Source organism: Acinonyx jubatus, chromosome A2 (assembly GCF_027475565.1).
Source record: "Acinonyx jubatus isolate Ajub_Pintada_27869175 chromosome A2, VMU_Ajub_asm_v1.0, whole genome shotgun sequence".
NCBI classification, from domain to species: Eukaryota; Metazoa; Chordata; class Mammalia; order Carnivora; family Felidae; genus Acinonyx; species Acinonyx jubatus.
In genome coordinates, this window is record NC_069383.1 from 127,464,285 (window position 1) to 127,470,189 (window position 5,905).

Consider the following 5,905-nt stretch of genomic DNA (forward strand, 5'->3'; position numbering starts at 1 on the left):
AAGATACCACTAGAGTACATTTGTAAAGAAAATTACAAATATTATTGGTTATTAAATAGGAATAGTTTTATTTTTTATAATTTTTAATATGATGCTGACATCATTTTATTGTCAAAGATGCTGTGAGAAAGTTCTCTAACATTATGCTGGAGTAAGTGAGTGGGTATGTGATCCCCTTTCAGAGCTCTCTCAAATTCTAGATGTTTTAAGTAAAAATGAATAAATATTTAATATTATAAACACACTAAGTAGGAACGTATGGTATAATATAATCTCAAAGTCACTGTGCGTAACATTCTAATTCTCCTGGCAACCTTGCAAGATAATTATTATTGTATTGGTTTATTCATGAAGAAATTGAGGCTCAGAGAGCTTGAATAAATTGTCTAAGGGCCCTGTGCTAGTAAGGGCAGAGCTAAGATTTGAACTCTGGTCTGGCTGACACCAAACCTGTGTACTTTCCCTATACCATTCTGTTGTTAGAAGGAGTACTGGACAAAGATGAATGATTTATAAACTTCCTCCCTTCAAAAAAGGAATAGAGTCAATGTAATATCAAAATAAGACATTGACAAATGAAAGCAGAATACACAATCATTTAGAGCTGGTGTTGCATGGGAGTCGTGGGAAATTACTTTAGGTGAGTCCTAAACAAAGCTATGACTGTACTAGTAGCCAAGGAAGAGAGGAAATTGAAGAGTACATTGGTTGTTTTCCTCTTAAAAAGTCAAAGAATGAGCTCATTTGCAAAGGCAGTCTTTTTCCTTTCATGATCTAATGGAGGAGTTTCTGAACTGAGTTCTTTAGTGAGAAATGCTAGGTATCAAATGAATATTGCCTTACTTAATCTTTGGTTTTGTAGAAATCTAGTTAGTTTCATGGAATCCTTGAAGCTGAACTGCATTTGAGGCTAATTTTATTGATTGATTGATTGATTGATTGATTGATTTATAAAAAGACACAGTGTTGTGATCAGACTGTTACATCTAGCAATCAACAGCATGAGTGAAAAAAAATCTATATTAAAACGCTTTGTTGGAATGCTTTACACTTTTCACAGAATGGAAACTAAAATAACCTGTTGTACAATTAGTCATGAATACAGTCCTTGAGTTTTCTGCCCATGAACATGAGTATTGTCTAAAACATGTCTTCTTTGTAGCAATTAGGCCCTGCCCCCACTGTGCTTGGCTGAGTTCACAAAAGTGTTGTAACCTGTAGCTTCCCTGTCACTTCTCTGGCTCTTCTCTCCTGCTAAGCTTTGTTTCCTGACAGTAATTAAAACCTTCTACCACTTGCATAGCTACTGCTGCTCTTGGAACTGCGTAGCCACCTGGTTACGTGGCTTGGCAAAGTATTGGCCTCCGTCACCATAGGGGCCAGGGCTTCTGCCTCCAAAATTTCCTCCTCTCATGGGTCCAGAATTTGAAGAGTGATTGCTATAATCGTCAAAGTCATTATTAGCTTCCACCACCTCCAAAGTTGCTTCCATCGTTACCAAATCGATCGATCATAGCTGTCCGTGTTGTTGCCATATCCACCACCAACTCAACTGCTACCAAAGCCACCTTGCCCACTGAAATTTCCTCCATGACCAAGGTTGTCATTCCCACCAAAACCACCTCCATGACCACCACCAAAGTTTCCAGAACCACTCTGACCTCTTTGGCTGGATGGAGCACTAGCCATCTGTTGCTTAGATAGGGCTTTCCTTACGTCATAGTTGTGGCCATTTACAATCTGGTATTTTAGGGTGTTGTTGTTGTTGTTGTTGTTGTTGTTTTTAATTTTATTTAAATCCAAGTTAGTTAACATATAGTGTAATAATAGTTTCAGGAGTAGAATTTAGTGATTCATCACTTACATATAATACCCAGTGCTCATCCCAACAAGTGCCCTCCTTAATGCCCATCACCCATACAGCCCATCCTGCCACCCAATACCCCCTTTAGTAACCTTTAGTTGATTCTCTGTATTTGAGTCTCTTATGGTTTGCCTCCTTCTGTTTTTATCTTATTTTTCCTTCGCTTCTCCTATGTTCATCTGTTTTGTTTCTTAAATACCACATATGAATGAGATCATATGATATTTATCTTCTCTGTCTTATTTCACTTAGCATAATACACTCTAATTCCATCCATGTTGTCGCAAATGGCTAGATTTCATTCTTTTTGATCACTGAGTAATATTTCATTGTGTAAATATAAACCACATCTTCTTTATCCATTCATCAGTTGATGGGCATTTGGGTTCTTCCCATAATATGGCTATTGTGGACAATGCTGTTATAAACAGTAGGGTGCATGTGCCCCTTCAAATCAGCATTTGTATCCTTTGGATAAATACCTAGTAGTGCAATTGCTGGATCATAAGGTAGCTCTATTTTTAATTTTTTGAGGAACCTCCATACTGTTTTCCAGAGTGGCTACACCAGTTTGCATTCCCACCAGCAGTGCAAAAATGTTCCCCTTTCTCTCCATCCTCACCAACATCTGTTGTTTCCTGAGTTGTTACTTTTAGCCATTCTGACAGTTGTGAGGTGGTATCTTTTTGTGGTTTTGATTTGGATTTTCCTGAGGATGAGTGATGCTGAGCATCTTTTCATGTGTCTGTTAGCCATCTGGATGTCTTCTTTGGAAAAGTGTCTGTTTGTGTCTTTTACCCATTTCTCCACTGCATTATTTGTTTGTTGAGTGTTGAGTTTGCTAATTTCTTTATAGATTTTACATAGTAACCCTTTATCCAGTATGTCATTTGCAAATATATTTTCCTATTCTGCAGATTGCACTTAGTTTTGTCGATTGTTTCCTTCTCCGTACAGAAGCTTTTTTCTTCACAAGGTCAACATTGGTTCATTTTTACTTTTATTTCCCTTGCCTCTGGAGACATGTCTGGTAAGTTGCTGTGGCCAAGGTCAAAGAGGTTGTTGCCTGTGTTCTCCTCTAGGAGTTTGATAGTTTGCTGTCTCAAATTTAGCTCTTGCATCCATTTTGAGTTTATTTTTGTGTATGGTGTGAGAAAGTGGTCCAGGTTCATTCTTCCACGTGTCGCCAGCCTGTTTTCCCAGCATCATTTGCTGAAAAGACTGTGTTCTTTCCATTGGATGCTCTTTCTTCCTTTAAGACTGGTTGGCCATACATTTGTGGGTCTATTTCTGGGTTCTCTCTTCTGTTCCGGTGATGTTTGTGTCTGTTTTTGTGCTAGTACCATACTGTCTTGTTGATTACAGCTTTGTAACACAGCTTGAAGTCTGGAATTGTGATGCCTCCAGCTTTGGTTTTCTTTTTCAGGATTGCTTTGGCTATTCGGGGTCCTTTCTGGTCCCAAACAAAATTTAAAACTATTGGTTCTAGCTCTGTAAAGAATGCTGGTGTTATTTTGATAGAGATTATACTGAATGTGTAGATTGCCTTGGGCAGTATTGACATTTTAGCAATGTTTTTTCTTCCAATCCACGAGCATGGACTGTTTTTCCATTTCTGTGTGTCTTCTTCACTTTCTTTCATAAGCTTTCTATAGTTTTCAGCATACAGATCTTTTATTTCTTTAGTTAGCTTTATTCCTTATGTATTTTATGGGTTTTTGTGCAATTGTAGATGGGATTGATTTCTCTTTCTGCTGTTTCATTATTGGTGTATAGAAATGCAATCAATTTCTTTATGTTGATTTTATATCCTGCGACTTTGCTGAATCCATCTACCAGTTCTGTCCGTTTTTTTGGTGGAGCCTTTCAGGACAATCTGGTATTTCTGAATGGCATTCTTGTGTATAGTCATGGTCATCAAATGTTACAAAAGCAAAACCTCTCTTCTTGCCACTGCCTCAGTCCTAATTTCAACCACTTCAATTTCCCCATACTGTTCAAAATAATCTCTCAGATGATGTTCTTTGGTGTCTTCTTTAATGCCACCAACAGAAATATTTTTCACAGTTAAGTGGGCAAACAGGCCTTTGAGAATCCTTACCTGAGGCAGCCCTCTGGTTCCACACCTCTCCCATCCACCTTGCGTGGCCTTACATTCATGGCTGCATCCACCTCTTCCACAGTGGCTTACGGAACCAACCCAGATCTCTCATTACCACACAGTCTGTGAGCGTTCCCCATTGCTCAGAACGGCCCCTCAGACTCTCATCAGTTGTTTCAAAGCTCAAACTTCCAAGGAAGAGCTTTTGCAGCTGTTCAGGCTCTTTGGGGAACTCTGGCTTAGACATGCTGGTGGGGGGAGGGAGACTTTAATGACGCTTCCTTGGTGGCATCCACAGGCAGAAAGGCTAAATTATCATCATTTGAAAAGATGTTTTTCATACGTAGAAATTTGGTAGACATGGATATTTATTATAGGAACCATTTTTACATGCTGGGGGACTAACATTGAATTGTAATTCACTGAAGACATTTAGACAAAGGCTGGCATAGTATGATGGAGATTGTGCCATTTGGTGATCTCATACCGAGATTGGCAAATTTTTCCTCTAAAGGCCCAGGTAGTTAATATTTTAAGCTTCGTGAGCTATGCCGTCTCTCTTCCAACTACACAACTGTGCCACTGTTGAGTGAAAGCAGCCATAGACAGTACGTGGATGAATGTGGGTATGTTCCAGTAAACCTTTATTTACAAAAACTGGCGGTGGGCCACATTTGGCCCAGGGACCCTTATTTGCTGATCCCCACTTGCACATAATACAAGATCAAGCTTTAAGATTATGTCCCTTTAGCATTCTGTCTCAAACTACATGTCCAAATGAGCCTTGTGTCCCAAGTAACTCAAGAAGGAATTGTACAACATGTATGCATATTCTCTATTATTGCTTCATTAAAGCTTAATTCTGTGACCAGACAGCCAGAACCAGAGTTTATGCTGTGAAGATGCGGGGCCATAGCACACAGCTGGCCAGGCTGTACCGTCCCAAAAGGCTTTCAGCCACAGGAGCTAAGGGACATGGAAATCTAGCTAATGCTCTATTGGAAGGAGTGTCTTTTTCTAATTCTTCCATCTAGAGGAAGAGTCTTTTTCTAATTTGTCTGCCGGGAGGGATGTCTTTTGCTAATTCCGATAATGGCGCATGGAGTGTGCTAACAGAGGCCCTGTGAAGACCTAAGAACCTGACTCATATCCTTCCCATTTTTGTGGGCTACCACTTAAAAAGCAATCTTTGCATGGTTCTTTAATAAGAATTAATTGGAAACCATAGGGTTTGGCGCCATAATCCAGGAATAAGACACTTCAGGCCTGAAAGATATTAAGGGTGGCTGTTAACAATTGACTATTGCAACCAGAACATTGTGAGATTGTGTTTACTCTCTCTGATTTTGGTTTTAATAAACTGTCATGGACTTTAAAAAATCCTAGCCCTCTGAAATATTAGGGAAATTATATAGTTTACATAATGGGCCATTACTCTCAAGGGGATCCAATGCTGGCTTTGGACAACAGACAGTGTGAAGAGTCTCAGATTGCCTATACTCATTTTCCGATGAGATTCACCATTAAACTGTGATCAGTTGTTTAGGAATTGTGTTTAAGATTTGCTCCTTCTTCATATGACATCAGTGAAACCTGTTATAATTTGTTAAGAAAAATGCTGACATCGACTTGTTTTCTTTACTTCATAGGGTTAATTTTATTATTTTTATTATTAAAAATTCTCGTAGAAATTAAAACAGTGCTAAAATATATAAAGGCAAAACTGAAGTCCCCTGTGTTTTCTGACCTTTGTGTATTGCTGAGAAATAAGTGTCCTGAGTCAGAGCTATAAAAATATATCTTTGTACGTTTTCTTCTGGTATTGTTTTATTGTTGTATTTAAATCTTCAAGGATAATTGGTCCTGTTTTGGGGTATGTTGCAAGGTAGGGATTTGGCTTTTCCATCTAAATGAGTGACCAGTTTTCAACCACTGATTGA

The 5,905-nt window shown here is 38.7% G+C and overlaps 1 pseudogene; it reads right to left on the bottom strand.

Moving 5' to 3' along the window:
* Positions 1-1,025: 1,025 nt before the first annotated feature.
* Positions 1,026-4,665, bottom strand: LOC106985483 (heterogeneous nuclear ribonucleoprotein A1-like; annotated as a pseudogene).
* Between the last annotated feature and the right edge of the window lie 1,240 nt (positions 4,666-5,905).